Genomic DNA, 16,707 nt, shown 5'->3' with positions numbered 1-16,707 from the left:
CATTTTGATGTCAGTATTGTTTGCTTGCATTTTTGGACATTAGAGAGAATTATTCTGTGCTCTACAGAGTATCATAAAATTATGTGACTATAATTCACATTCTCTTTCCTAATGCAATAATTTGTTATTATCATGCTTGATGTAATAATAATGCCAATAACAATTACTTGGAAAAAAAGACATGTGATTATGCTTTTCCTATATCTTGAAATAGGTGTCCAAATCTTTATTCCTCTTTCTTTATAATATTATGTTGGATACATTTGTTCAGATGATTTGTATGTAACATTGTTGGTACATATTCTTTATTGCCATCACCATAAACCGGTCCATTGGCACTACTGCTGTCATGCTGACATTACTGAGGACTTACTCTGAGCTATGTTGTACAAGTATATGTTTAGCTTATATAAAATTATCACACTGATTTTTGAATCCTAAGTTAATATGGATTTGAAAAATAGCACCTAATTAGAAATTGCTAGCAGTTGTTATTTTCATTGTGGATATTAAATTAAAGGAAAGTAAATCTTTATATAATTATACTTTAAGAGATTTTAATCAGTATATTTAGTTATACATCATGGATCATTTGGGATTATTTAGCTTTATACCTCTGGAGGAGGAAATAGCATCTTATTCCAGTAGTCTTGCCTGAAAAAGCCCATGAACAAGGAGCCTAGTGAGCTACAGTCCATGGGGTTACAGAGTCAGATATGACTGAGCACGCATGCATGCATGCTTGTAGCTTTCTACTTGAAAGATAATGGAATGGATCATTTAGCAATATTCTGTTTCTCTTGTAAAACAGAAGTTGAAGCAATTCACTCATTCATGCAACAAGTATTTATTGAGCACCTACTAAGCGTGGGCTACTTACACTGAGGACATAATGGTGAAGAATAAGTATCTTTAAGAAAATAGGCAAGTACAGCATCAAGTGATGTGGAAACAGAACAGGTAAGCATGGGGTACAAAGTGAAGAATAAAGTGGACCTCTAAGTCGGGCTAGAGATAATTCTTAAGGACAAGTGTGGCAGATATGTGGAAGATATTAAATTTTGGTTACAAAATAGTTATGGTACCTGAAGTGTAGTGTTTAAGGTAGGGAGGCATGTCTAAAGAATTCAGGAAGAGGTACATCAAGAATGTCCTTCTGAACCACATCAAGGAATTCAGACATAGTTCTGAATGGTAGCAGTTAAATTGGAAAGGTTTCTTCTGATACTGAACATTATCTTCAAATCAGGCTGACCAGATTCTCACAAGGCCAGCTTCCTCTATCTAATAATCAGGAGGCAAGCCATTCTTCTTCCTGTATACCTACATAAATAGAAAATACTTCCTAGAATATAAAGTCTTTGTGAGCAAGGACTTAGACTGGTGCACCTTGTTTTCCCAAGATCTATTGCAGTACTTTGCACATAGTAGGCTGTCCATGTTTAACATGTGTGATGACAGGATCAAATGTAAAACTCTGGGGAATGGGTAGGTTGACCCAACAGAGGGTCCCCACAAAGACTGACTACTTAAACCCGTATACTCCTTTTTCTTTGATCAGTTGTCTCAAATGGCAAAATTGATCGCTGTATCTCCTCTTGATTTTTAGATTTATAGTAAGGGGACTCCATCAAAATCAATATGACTTATAATTAAAAAAAATGTATCAACTTGTAAATAAAAATTGTATGTCCTCATAAATTCTCTTTGAAAACATGAAAAAGTTTTGGAGAAAACTAAGATTAAGTGAAAAAAAATGATTTTTAGCAAAAAAAGAAATCAATATATCCAAGTTTTATTTAACTCCAGAAAATTATATAGTTAAAATACTTTATAAAACTTTCTTTTATAATGAGAAAGAGATGAAATGGTAACTATCATTAATCATAAATTAGTGGGTTCAGTTATAATAGTAAATTCTGTGTTTCTTTCCATTATGAAGTCCTGAAATCTAGAGACTTTGCTTTGACCAGCTTTTCTGGGGTTATTCCTTTAAAATATGCTGTCCTATTGTCCACTCTAGTATTCTTGCCTGGAGAATTCCATGGACAAAGAAGCATCGTGGCCTACAGTCTATGGGGTTGCAAAAAGTCAGACACGACTGAGCAACTAACCCTACTGCCCTGGTCACCTTGCTGCCAGATTGTCCTTGAAACCATTTGTGAATTTTTTTGGTATAGCCACAAAAAAGTTCTGGAAGGACTAAGACACTCACTCAAGGCTGCACAGAGTAGGATATCAGCTCTCATGTTTTTTTAGTGGCCTAAGGATAGACATAAACTGCAAGTTTCAATAAACTCAGTAATTTTGGTAAGACATTTAAAATTTTTTTCAAATGAAAATGTTTTAAACATATAAAATCTAACTATATAACATATTTAAGAAATAAAATATGAACAAGAATGCCAGTTTGCACATGGAATCTGTGCACCATCCATAGGGTAATGTTAACATTTCGCAAAGTGAAGATGAGGTAGTTCTCAAAGAAATGCTGCCTAATGTTTTGGAAAAATGGACATTTCTCTCACTTGCTGTTACTTAGAATACAGGTTAAGAATAGCCAAATTAGAGAAAGTCTAATGAAAGTAGAAAAGAGATATAAAAGAGAGCAGTAGAACTGGAGAATATTGAGAAGGATCAGGAAATACCACCCCCAAAATAGTTTTGTTTGACATAAAAATGACTTTTTTGTCCCTAGTCTTTATTTTTTTATTTTTTACAATTTTTATTGGAGTATATTTGATTTGCAATTCTGTTATAGTAGTGTCAGATGTACTTAAAAGTGAATCATATATCTGCTGTTTTTTTTCTTTTTCAGATTCTTTTCCATATAGGCCAATATAGAGTATTGAGTTCCCTGTGCTATACAGCAGGTTCTTATTAGTTTTCTATTTTCATACAATAGTGTGTATATGTCAATACTTGGGAATTGGGCATCATAATGGTTTTGGGTTGACTGCGTTTATGTTCTGAGATTCTTTATTTGCCTAAAAGCAGAGTCTCCTCGAAGATCTCAGAAGTCACTAAATCTTCTGCAAAGCAACTGTCATCTTCTCCCCACACCCAAACAAACTTTGTTACAGGACTGGCACAGCCCCCGTAGATTTGTCTAAGATCTTTTTCATCGTTTCAGCGTGTCATTTGGTTTTCTGTAAGTACCCTTCCTCCCCATTCCCTTCCCCTAGTGAATTAGGTATAAAGTGAGGTGAAGTGAAGTGAAGTCCCTCAGTTGTGTCCGACTCTGTGACCCCATGGACTGTATAGTCCATGGAATTCTCCAGGCCAGATATACTCCAGGAATACTGGACTGGGTAGCCTTTCCCTTCTCCAGTGGATCTTCCCAACCCAGGGACTGAACCCAGGTCTCCCGCATTGCAGGCGGATTCTTTACCAGCTGAGCCACAAGGGATGCCCTTCAGACCTCAAATTCCAACCATTCTGTTGAGGTATTCATTGCTCAGTGCTCCCGTGTGTATGCTCTATGCACATGAAAATGGATTTGTTTTTCTCTCATTCATCTATCTTTCGTCAACCTAATTTACAGAACCAAGCTAATTAACCTAAGATGGGGAGAGGAAAAAAAAAATTGTTTCCTCCCTACTAATTGACTACTTAGGGTTCCATAACACACAGCCACCCTGAGTGCTAAGGATTTCACTTTGGAACAGTCACTGTAGGAACTTGCTTCCCATATTAAGGTCACTTGATCTAGACTGACTCTTAGTATCTGATCTCAGTTTAGCAGCCCCGCCTCTAGGCTAAAGCTGGTCCAGGTGAAATGATACTAATGAAGAGATCAAAGCTGAACCACAGAGAGATTCTAATTGTCCTTATAATCCTGCTAAAGGGTTTTAGCAAAAATAGGACCCGCTGGCTTTAACAGCAAGTATGATTTCTAATTGTAAAATGAAAACTCGATTACTTCCTTTAAAGTCAGAAAGTACCCAATTCTAAATCCTTCAAGAGCACCTTTTAACAGCAAACTTCTAATAGATAAGACAAAATGATTGTTTTCTTTACCGTGACAAGAGCTCGAACATATCAAAAGCACCACTAACTCCTTTATATATTTAGAGTAGGAAAGTGAATCAAAAGTTCATAAAATAGGCTTTCTTCTAGTAAGAGAAAGAAGTTTTTTAAAATAGAAAGAGAGGCAGACGACGTGGCCAGGCCAGCCAGTGGGATGTGTAAACAACTGTGAGCCGGACAATTGGTGGAGGCTTGGCCCTGGCTGGGCCAGGTGGTGGGAACAGTGTGAGGCGCCGGCTGCCTTGTTTCAGGGTCATTTCTTGTGCGTATTCCTCTGTTGGTGTCCTTCTTTTTCGTCCACCTTCTGACTTGGACAGCACCTGTTCTGTACCATTACCTTGGCAGGCAGCTTTCATGTACATTTTAACAAATTCTCCGTGCCAAATTCTCTCCTTAAGTTACCAAAGGCAATTGTTAAAATAACTTGCAGAGCAAGTGAGACAAAAAACAGTTTTCTAAGAAGACTAGAAGTCAGGTATACTACTGGCAGGAAGACTGCCTGTGAAATTTACACACAACATTTGAAGCTGGCTTGTTGTTGAGAGAAATGTTAATTGTTTTTAATTGTCTGAAAAAAAGGGATATAAATCTCCTCCATTCTGTTGCTGTTTATTGGATGTCTATTCTTGCTAACATGCCCAATTTGGTTTTTCTTTTTCTTTAATATAACTCTGCAAATATCCAGAAACTGAGATAAGACCAGTTATTTTTACACTAGGACATTGCCTTTTCTCAGCAATACAGGGTGGCTTATGCTAACCTGTTGCCTGGAGACTAGGGACTTCCCATGTGGGTTTTCTTAACGATAGTTATTTTGAAAATTTTCTATAGAAAATTTGATAGAATTTTTTTCTTTGTAGCTGCACTCATTTATGTACCTTTTGCCTTATGGAGATGGAAGGGGAGAATCAAAACATCCATTAAAGTTGGAATAATACTGTTTTAGGTGGGACACATAGTCCTACTAAAAGTAAGATTTTGCACATAGGATAACCAAAGCTTTTCTCACACTTTTTTAATCTTACCATTCCTCTTTTCTTTAATCCTAAACTTACTGGATGTTTAGTCCTAAAATATTAACACTCAGATTACATGAATTTCAAAGTAAATTTTTCAGAGGTCTCTTATGCCACACTTCACTTTCCATTTAATTTTAAAGTGATTTAATTTTAATTGGGAATGCAGTGAGATATCTATTATGAAGAGAATTTAGTGATGAATTCTGGTAACAGATTATTTTTGATCACATGTAGCTGAATCAATATTTTATAAAATTTAAAAATTCTGACTCATTTTTTTCTAAATTAGAAAATTGAAATATGTGACAAAACAGCTACATCACAGATTCAGCTCAAAGATGTAAGGTGATGGTTAAGTAACATAAAGGCTAATAGTCAAGGAATCTCACAACTGTAAAATTGCAATATGTTAATTTACTACACTTTAAGTAGGTTAATCAATCAACCATTCAACATATCTAGAGTGTGAAGGATGTGTACAAAAATGCACTGAGTGCTATAAAATACACATTTTAAAACAATCCAAAAATGTTACTGGGCTTCATTTTTGATTTTAATTATTCTAGAATATAGAGGAGTTTAGTGTGTTTTTTGCTATGGAAGTTTGTAATTATAGGAAAACAGAATAGGCAGCAAAAATATAATACAGAAATAGAGAATAGAAACTTAAATAGATGTTAATTATGAGGTGAAGATGATGTGAGAGTCATTAGAAAAGGCTTAAATCTGTGCACTGTGGAATTTTGAGAGAAGGTGTTTTAGAGGCACACTATGGTTTGAGTTGGATAGTAACAGGTGAAAATTGGGTAAGGAAATTGTAGAGAAATAGAAATTTTTGTTTGGGGGAGTGGGGTGACCAAGTCGTGAAAACCACAAGGGCAGTCAGTGGTTTTGCAGTTAACATGAGGGTGAATGGCAGTGCAGGAAGGAGGCATTAGCGACTGGCACAGAGTATATGTCCTGGGAATTTACTGTATGTGAGGTTGAGGAAGGGCCTTCAAAGCCAGGCAGTGTGCTTACAGTGAGGTAGTGGACTGCTGGAAGTCCTGTTATGAAGATAGGATCTTCTGTGGGATGAGCCTGAGCGGGGACTAGAGGCAGGATGTTTGGCTGGGAGGGAGTTGTGAATATCTATGCACAAGAGAAGTAAGCTGAATTAGGGTATTGATGGGGGAGTGAATGAAGAAATACAGTGGAAGTAATTAAGTCATATTTTACTGATATTTATTTACAAATATAGTACAACAATTAACACATTCCAGAGACAGTAATTAACAATCAGGTTAAATTACTTTGATTACCTCTACATATAATGAAAAACATTTTAAGCAAGCTTCTTTCTACAATGTTTTATAGCCACTCTACATATTTACTCATTTCCTTATCCTTCATTCTTTCCTTCTTCAATATCTCTCACCATTTTTCTCTGTCCTCTTCCACTTTCTCTTCTAAAGAAACAAGAATTTAGGTGCATTCTATTAGGTTAATGAAATAAATGAATCACCATTTTATATTATCTAAATATAGTTTAAATAGCATATGAGTTTAAAATGTAAAAGTAGCATTTTTATTAAAAATAGCATTTAATATTTCTTTCCAGGCTGTTCCAGAGACAATGATTTTCAGCTGTTCTTTTTTTTTCTTTTTCTGAGGTTTACGTAGTTATTTCTTGATTATAAATAGTTGATACTATCTGTTGACTTCTTGTTTTGTTGATTGAGAAGTAATTTTTCTAAGATTTCATACCTAGCCATACAAAATGTCATCCCTTTTTAAAAAATTACAAAGCTATATTACAATTGTTAATTAAATTGTCTTTACATTAGTAATAATAAATGAATATCATTTACTTCTAAACCAAGACATATATTGTGATATTTTTCTTTCACATATATTTCTAAAATATATTTCTAACATATATTTCTTTGCTTTGTTTGCTTAATTTGTATATATCTGTTGCTATTCATTCCCAAATATTCTATAGAAAACCTATTAAATGGCTATTCATAACATTTTACAATAATTTTTTGTTCTTGTCAGAAAAGTTTGGCCTTGAATGGCTTCATTTTTAAAGACAAATAGAAACTAGATCAAAGCATTTAGTCCTCACCTTAGAATGTGAGAAAAACCAAAGAATCTAAAAGAAACTAGGGACTGTTCTGAAATAGTAATGAAATAAACTCTTAAACTTGATGCAAGAGAGAGAAAAGTTAACAATAAAGAAGGGGAAAGATTCAGATGAAACTCATAAAATGCTCTATTGGTTACAATGTTTTTCTGATTTTGACCTGGAGATATTCCTGTTGATCAATTGTGGCCATGGTTTCTACGCCTGGTACAACTGTCATTCTGAGATATTTCCTGCTTTTTTGTATTTGGATGTGGTCAGTCAGTTCAGTTGCTAGGTTGTGGCTGACTCTTTGTGACTTCATGGACTGCAGCGCTCCAGGCTTCCCTGTCCATCACCAACTCCCAGAGCTTGAACTCATGTCCACTTAGTTGGTGATACCATCCAACCATCTCACCTCTGTCATCCCCTTCTCTTCCCACCTTCAATCTTTCCCAGAATCAGGGGCTTTTCCAATGAGTCATTTCTTCGCATCAAGTGGCCAAAGTATTAAGAGCTTTAGCATCAGTCCTTCCAATGAATATTCAGGACTGATTTCTTTAGGACTGACTGGTTTGATCTCCTTGCAGTCCAAGGGACTCTCGAGAGTCTTCTCTGACACCACAGTTCAAAAGCATCAATTCTTTGGTGCTCAGCTATTTTTATAGTCCAACTCTCACATCCATACATGACTACTGGAAAAACTATAGCTTTGACTAGATGGACCGATGTTGGCAAAGTAATGTCTCTGCTTTTGAATATGCTATCTAGGTTGGTCTGGGCTTTTATTCCAAGGAGTAAGCGTCTTTTAATTTCATGGCTGTAGTCACAATCTGCAGTGATTTTGGGGCCCAAGAAAATATTGTCACAGTTTCCATTGTTTCCCCATCTATTTGCCATTAAGTGTTGGGACTGGATGCAATGATCTTAGTTTTTTGAATGTTGAGTTTTAAATCCACTTTTTCACTTTCTTTGACTTTCATCAAGATGCCCTTTAGTTCTTCACTTTCTGCCATAAGGGTGGCGTCACCTGCATATCTGAGGTTACTGATATTTCTCCCAGCAAACTTGATTCCACCTTGTGCTTCATCCAGCCTGACACTTCACATGATGTACTCTGCATATAAGTTTAATAAGCAGGGTGACAATATACAACCTTGATGTACTTCTTTCCCGATTTAGAACCAGTCCATGGTTCCATGTCCAGTTCTAACTGTTGCTTCTTGACCTGCCTACAGATTTCTCAGGAGGCAGATCCGGTGGTCTGGTATTTTCATCTCTTTCAGGATTTTCCACAGTTTGTTATGAATCACACAGTCAAAGGCTTTGGCATAGTCAACAAAGCAAAAATAGATATTTTTCTGGAACTCTCTTGCTTTTTTGGTGATCCAGCGCATGGGGACAATTTGACCTAGGTCCCTCTCCCTTTTCTAAATCCAACTTGAACATCTGGAAGTTCACGGTTCATGTACTGTTGAGGCCTGGCTTAGAGAATTTTGAGCATTACTTTGCTAGCGTGTGAGATGAGTGCAATTGTGTGGTAGTTTGAACATCTTTTGTCATTGCCTTTTTTGTGGGATTAGAATGAAAACTGACCTTTTCCAGTCCTGTGGCCACTGCTGAATTTTCCAAATTTGCTGGCATATTGAATGCAGCCCTTTCATAGCATCATCTTTTAGGATTTGAAATAGCTCAACTGGAATTCCATGACCTCCACTAGCTTTGTTCTTAGTGATGTTTTCTAAGGCCCACTTGATTTCCTCTAGCTCTAGGTGAGTGATCACACACCATCGTGATCATCTTGGTCATGGACATCTTTTTTGTATAGTTCTTCTGTGTATTCTTGCCACCTCTTCTTAATAACTTCTGCTTCTATTAGGTCCATGCTGTTTCTGTCCTTTATTGTGCCCATCTTTGTATGAAATGTTCCCTTGGTATCTCTGACTTTCTTGAAGAGATCTCTAGTCTTTTCCATTGTATTGTTTTCCTCTATTTCTTTGCACTGATCACTGAGGAAGGCAGTGGTCAATTAGGATGTGGTACCTGCATCTAATTTCTGCCTCCAGTGATTTTCTAAGAAATGGTGCCTGGGAAAGTTTTTTGTCTCCTCATAAGCTAGATGTGTCTTACTCTATCCTTCTGCTTGACTGATGATTTGGATGATCATAGGTTGCTTCCTCTCAGAGTTCTGAAACCTCTTCTTTCTAGTAGTCTTTCTGAAGTCAGAGGGCTATTACTCTAGTAGTAGGTGCTTTTTTTCTTAAGAAAGTTTTGATCTCTTTGCTGGACATCTATGTGCCTTTTCAAAGGCTTCTCAGGTGCCTCTAGTGGTAAAGAACCTCCCTGTAAATGTAGGAGACATAAAAGACGTGGGTTCGACCCCTGGGTCAGGAAGATCCCTGGAGGTGGAAATGGCAACCCACTCCAGTATTCTTGTGTGAAGAATCCCATGGACAGAGGAGCCTAGTGAGCTGTAGTCTGAAGGGTCCCAAAGAGTTGAACATGACTGAAGCAACTATGCATGCACGCATGTGCCTTTTCAATCTGAATTTTCAGTTTGGCATTTTTCTTATTGTAATATTACTGTGATTTTCCTTCCTCTTTATTTCAATGATATCTATTGAAAAACAATGCTGGCTATTCTGGATTAGTTCTCTGACTTTTTTTCTTCTGTTACTTTCCATTTTTTTCATCTCTGGTGGTTTCTTTGATTTTGTCTTTTTTATTATTTTCTTAATTTTTAGGGACTGTATTCTGTGACTGTTCCTATTTTATGATATTCTGTTCCTGTTTTATGCTGCACTATATTAATTTTATTTTGTTGAAATATTTCTCATGCTACACAGTCTGTTTCCTCCTGGTTCTTTTTTTTTTTTTTTTTTGCTGTCTGTTTTTATGTTGGAAGCATTCTTTACATATTTAAAATCCCTATACATCTATTTTAAGAATAAACAGTAAAAGCTGATAAGTATATGCTTAGATGAGGTTTGGTGAGCTTCACTCTAGGGTGGTGATGAGCAAGACTTTTCATTGTCAGTAACTGATGATTTTATATGTGTGTGTGGTGGTTTAGTCATTAAGTCATGTCCGACTCTTGTGAACCCATGGACTCTGCAAGGCTCCTCTGTCCATGGGATATACCAGGCAAGAATGCTGGAGTGGGTTGCCATTTCCTTACATATAGTACATTTTATAACAACCCAGAAAAGTAGATATTTTCCCCATTTTAGTGATGAAGAAACAGAATCAAATGGGACTAATTAGTTTTCCAAGGTTACATATCTCATTAGGTCTATGTGAATCAAAATCTTGCATTCTAAGACATCGTTGTCTAATTTTTTCCCTCTGTAGCTACAGTTCTGTGTCAAGTGGCATTATGGTAGCATTTTGTGAAGAAAAATCACACCTATGTTAAGTAAAGACAGCTTAACATAAGTGTAAATGCATTTGAAATGTTCTCTTGTAGGCTTTCAGTTTATAGCATTTAAACTGAATGTTGGACTAGTAATTTACAGAGCAATTTAAATGCTTCATCAGTTGGTACTTTGGTAATGTTACCATATTCTTGAAACATAAAGCCAGAAGTGGAAAGAGGACCACCTTTATAAACTGTAAAATTTAATAAAAATATGTATAACCTTCTGAGAAAATAATTTGGTAATGTAATATATATCAATAGCCTTGAAAAGTTTGGTAATATATAAATAGCCTTTAATATATATCAATTTGGTGATATATATCAATATCTTTAAAAAGCCTAAAAAATCCTCTGACCTACACAACTGATTTTAGAACTCTCTCCCACAGAAGAAAAACAGAGGTGTAGATAAAACTACAAGTAAATATTCAAAATTATGATGTTCATTGTTAAATATGCAAACTTAAAGTTAGAAACAACCAAAATTCCTACAATGGCAGGACTTTTAAAAAAATTAGGATACGACTATATGATGGAGTTCAGAGTAGGCAATGGCACCCCACTGCAGTACTCTTGCCTGGAAAATCCCATGGACAGAGGAGCCTGGTAGGCTGAAGTCCATGGGGTCGCGAAGAGTTGGACACGCCTGAGCAACTTCACTTTCACTTTTCACTTTCATGCCTTGAAGAAGGAAATGGAAACCCACTCCAGTGTTCTTGCCTGGAGAATCCCAGGGATAGGGTCGCACAGAGTCGGACACGAGAGAAGTGACTTAGCAGCAGTAGAATATGATGGAGTTATTATGTACCTGTTAAACATGGTGTTTTTAAAGGGCGTTTAAAATAAGAAATATCTGGTGTGTTAAGTGAAAAAGCCAAATGCCAAACTGTACTCACAGTGCAGTGCAAAGTAGGTTAAAATTCTTGTACATTTGCATAGAAAAAAGACTGAAAGAAAGTATGCCAAACCGCAAGCTGTATTTTCCTCTAGCATCTGGGATTATAGGCAAGTTATATTTTCTCATTGATGCTATTCTGTAATTTCCAAATTTCCTAAAATAGTTACATATTATTTTAATAATAAAAAAGTATGTGTCTTTAAAAATACTTGAATGCTCTTTGCTGTGGAGAGTAAGTGAGTCTAAGGGTTCTTTGGTTCTCCGCTGCCTTCATATAACTATCTGCGAATAGTACTAATGGGACAGAATTGGGCTCTTGTCTGCCCTGTATTGTTATTAAGGGCTTCCTAAAAGGGCCGATTCCTGTCATATTATCACCCCATTTCTTCTATTTCCTAACACCATTCTCTCATATTTTATACCTTAAACACTCATCATTGCATTCTTATATGTATGATTTATTTAAGTCACTAATGTACATTTTAAATTGTGCATTTTTATTTACAGTTCATCTCTAAATATTATTCATATACCAATTGGAACTAGTTTCTGAAATATCTTGTAAAAATCTTTAAAGATTTCCTAGTGACAAAAGTTATATATGAAAAAAGTTAAATATGTGTTAACTGGATTTTATGAATAAATTATAATGTGAAAAACCATCCTGATAACCTGTAATTAATACTGGCCTAGCTTTTAGGCAGTTTTCTAGGTAAACAGTCATTTCATGTAATTTATTTACTAATTGCAGTGATTTTAAACACCTGGGCTCCCTTTGTACTATCTATAAAAATCTTTAGGAAGTAAGAATTAAGGAAGCTATAATGTTGAAGAGGAGTGAAATGGGTGGCATCAAGGTATTCTAGTTGTCCCTTGGTTTCCTTGGGATCCAGAAACTCTCATGAATACCAAAATCCACAGATGCTGAAATCCTGTATATAAAATGGCATAATACCTCACTTTCCCTATCTATGGGCATCCAACAGATACAGGGGCTGACCATACTGACACTTTGATGAATTTCAGCTATACTGATTTCTAGAATGGAAATTACATAAGCAGCATTACCAGTTCTGTAGATAATTTTAATGATTATTTTAAAATAGATGTTTTTTAAAATTGCAAAGCACAGATATTTTGGCCACATTAAATAATTAATTCTCATAAGGGTGGGTGATAGATACTCTGTTCCTGAATATTCAAGAGAACTTGCAACCTGTATTTTATTTTTTCTATGATCACTATGCAAACATTCAGTAAGCAACCAAGAGCTAAAAGCTTGCTTACTCTACTAAAAGATGGAATTATAAAGTATATTGGCTGGTATTGACTGGTATGAACAGAAGGAAGTTTGGAAGGTTGCTGCTATTATGCAGCAAAGTAAAAATAGTGCTTAAGGTCAGAGGCAAGGAGTATCTTCAAGACGGCTTCATTTACGAAGTGTGGCAAATTAAATGACACAGATTTTTCTAATTTTGACACTTCCCCTAACAGATGAGAGAATCTTACATTTGGTCTAACTGAATTAATAATTATCATGTTTGTTAGTTTACAATGTGGAAAGGATGCTTTTAACTTCACTATTTTAGGTTTGACTTAGATAACTTTGCCAGTTCCTACACTGAAATGAGGCTGAGGGAATAAGCGGCCTCACTACCTGGGGGGAATGCCTTTCTTAATTACAGCTTCCCATCTGCCTCAGAATTGTCACACACTTTGGTTCCTCCTGTCCCCAAATCCTAGATGTGGCTCTGTTTTCCCCTTTTGTAATCATTTTAAAGTTCTGATTCGGCCCCCAGGTTTAGTTTGTCTACATTTCAAAAAAAGAAAAAGTTTTCTAATGGTCTCATCCTGCAACACAGAGGATTAACTCATCCTGCAACACAGAGGATTAAATGATAGCCTCTGACTTGTTTTCTATTGGCTAAAATACCTTTTCCATTTGTTAAGAAGACAATTTTTCTTTTTTTTTCTGCATACAGGAAAAGAAAGGATAATTTAAACAAAATTTAGTTTATGTAAAGAATACAATAAAGCATTGAAGGTCTTTCTCTTTTGAACCATTGATCTCTGTTATTCAGGATAAAGGCAGAGATTCAACTAAGTCTTTAATTGTGAGGTTTAGGAAGTATTTACAATATGCTTAGTTACCATGTGTCCAATTGAATATTTTATTTAAAAAGGAAATTTTACTGGGTTGTTCCTCTTTCTGGGGCAGACATTCGCTTTTTCCCTTAAGTAAGCAAAGAATCCAATACATACTTTACAGCAATTTAAAAAATCATGAAATGTATATGATAAGATGAATATTGTTTAGTTCTCTATATTTTTATCTATTAACTTTGGATTGCTTATAAGAACCACGACTTGAATAATAAAGGACTCTCCAGCATATGTGTGTTTTACAATTACATACTTTCTTCATTTTTGCCAAAATGTCAGTGTAAATGTTTTCCATCTGTCCTTGACTTTAAACAGAAACGAGTTCATTCAGTTTTCTGTCTATGCATTATTTAATGATAATAATGCACCAACTTTTTGCACTGATGTCTGATATATAAGGTGCTCCTTATAAAACATCTCCCAGGATAACATACAGTTAATGGCTAATGTATGGTTAATGGATAATGTGTGGCTGGTATTCTCAGACCATGTGGATTTTTTTAAAAAAGATTTATTTAGAAGAGGAGCCAAGATGGCGGAGGAATAGGACGGGGAGACCACTTTCTCTCTTACAAATGCATCAAAAGAATAACTGAACGCAGAGCAAACTTCACAAAATAGCTTCTGATCGCTAGCTGAGGTCATCAGGCACCCAGAAAAGCAACCCATTGTCTTCGAAAGGAGTGCTGTATAGTTGGAGAAGTCCTGAGACTACTGGAAGAATAAAACTGAAATCCAGAGGCAGGAGACTTAAGCCCAAAACCTAAGAACACCAGAAAACTCCTGACTACATGGAACTTTAAGTAATAAGAGACCATCCAAAAGCCTCCATACCTACACTAAAAAGATGTATTTATTTATTTATGGCTGTCCTGGGTCTTTGTTGCTGTGCCTAGGCTTTCTCTGGCGGCAGTGAGCAGGGGCTGCTCTTCACTGTGGTGTGTGGGCTTCTTACTGTGGTGGCTTCTTTTGTTGTGCAGCATGGACTCTGGGCATGTGGGCTCAGTAGTTGTGGCTCACAGACTCTAGAGCGCTGGCTCAGTAGTTGTGATGAACGGGCTTAGTTGCTTCCGGCACGTGGGATCTTCCAGGATCAAGGACAGAGCCCATGTCCCCTGCACTGGGAAGTGGATTTTTTACCACGGCGCCTCGAAGGAAGCCCACCAGACATTATGGGTTTTTATACACAGTCCTCAAATAAGTTTTTCAGCTAATGTTTATATAGAAAAAAATATTTATCTAAATTCAGTGCATGATTTTTAATAAAAGTAATGTTTGAGTAGAGACTAGATATAGTTGTTAGGGTGTCAGGATCAGGTATAGCCTCTGCAGAAAACATTCCATATCAGCCTTAGTGATGAACTTGAGTGTGGCGATGCTGGGAGGCCATGCAGTTGCATCTAAATCTGCCATCTGCCAACTAACATGTTAATCACTTGATGATCACCAAACAATGTTTTCAGCAGTTTATATCCTAGTATGATAGTTTATCACTTAGATTTTTAATCTAATTCACTTAGATTTATAAAACTTGTCATGTTGGAGCTGTTGCTGCTGCTGCTAAGTCGCTTCAGTCATGTTTGACTCTGTGTGACCCCATAGACGGCAGCCCACCAGGCTGCTCTGTCCATGGGATTCTCCAGGCAAGAACACTGGAGTGGGTTGCCATTTCCTTCTCCAGTGCATGAAAGTGAAAAGTGAAAGTGAAGCTGCTCAGTCCTGTCCGACTCTTAGCGACCCCATGGACTGCAGCCCACCAGGCTCCTATGTAACAAGTACTATTTCCTATTCATTGCAATAGGAAAAAAGGATTAGCTTTTTAAGTCTGATTTCTGTAATACTGACATTTAATGGGAGAGATGCCTGAACTCTGTTTAAGTCTGGTGTGGTGGAAAAACATTAGGATTTAGCATCCATGGTCCTTGGTTCAAATTCTGTCACTACTACCTTGGGTATACTTGGATAAGTTCCTAAAGTATCTTGAGTCTTATTTTTCTCCTATCTCAAGTGAGAACAATACTATTCATCTTTTATAGTTGTTTTAAAGGTTATGAAAAACATACAGAGAAGGTGAGGGTGGGATGTTTCGAAAGAACAGCATGTATATTATCTATGGTGAAACAGATCACTAGCCCAGGTGAGATGCATGAGACGAGTGCTCGGGCCTGGTGCACTGGGAGGACCCAGAGGAGTCGGGTGGGGGGGGAGGTGGGAGGGGGGATCGGGATGGGGAATACGTGTAACTCTATGGCTGATTCATATCAATGTATGACAAAACCCACTGAAATGTTGTGAAGTAATTAGCCTCAAAAAAAAAAAAAATAAATTAATTAAAAAAAAAATACAGAAAACATCCTAGTGCCTTGCACATAGTAGCCACTATACTGTGCTTGATCAGTCATGTCTAACACTTTGTGACCCCATAAATTGTAGTACTCCCGGCTCCTCTGTCCATGGGAATCTCCAGGCAAGAATACTAGAGTAGGTTGTCATGCCCTTCTCCAGGGCATCTTCCCAACCCAGGGATCAAACCCAGGTCTCCCATATTGTAGACAGATTCTTTATCTTCTGAACCACCAGAGAAGCCCAAGAATACTGGAGTGGATAGCCTATCCCTTCTCCAGCGGATCTTCTCAACCCAGGAATCGAACCTGGGTCTCCTCCATTGCAGAAGGATTCTTTACCAGCTGAGCTACCAGGGAAGCCTGTAGCCATTCTATTAGTGAAGGCTATTATGATTAGTGATAACTTGCAGTTATTTACTAATAATACGTAAAAGTTAATAATGTAAAATTTTGGAATGCCTTTTAGTTTGGTAGAGCACTTTGTTATACAACATATTTAATCTTTTCTAAAGCACTCAGGGGCATCTTATTATTCTTAGCATGTCCTATATACAGCTTATATGGGAGGTTAACTGATGTGGTTAGTAAATGATGGAGTAAAAATGTGAGCCTAATCTTGTAACTTCCAAATCTCTGCTCTTTGTACAATAAAATATCAGTTTTTAAAATTAATAATTACTAACTTCACATTCCAGATGACAGACATTTATTTGACTTAAAAGTTTTAA

The 16,707-nt window shown here is 36.5% G+C and overlaps 1 protein-coding gene across 4 annotated transcripts in view; it reads left to right on the top strand.

The window, feature by feature from the left end:
* The window catches only part of NAALADL2 (N-acetylated alpha-linked acidic dipeptidase like 2), a 1,500,734-nt gene that overhangs the window by 84,777 nt on the left and 1,399,250 nt on the right, over positions 1-16,707 (top strand). Inside the window, exon 3 of one of the 4 annotated variants that reach the window (XM_065942424.1) lies at positions 812-960. The exons of the other annotated variants lie outside the window; for them this stretch is intronic. The gene's annotated coding sequence lies outside the window, so the exon portion shown is untranslated. The remainder of the gene's footprint in view (positions 1-811; positions 961-16,707) is intronic. 4 annotated transcript variants of the gene reach the window in all.

Source organism: Muntiacus reevesi, chromosome 8 (genome assembly GCF_963930625.1).
Source record: "Muntiacus reevesi chromosome 8, mMunRee1.1, whole genome shotgun sequence".
Lineage (NCBI taxonomy): Eukaryota > Metazoa > Chordata > Mammalia > Artiodactyla > Cervidae > Muntiacus > Muntiacus reevesi.
This window is presented reverse-complemented; position numbering and strand designations above follow the sequence as displayed.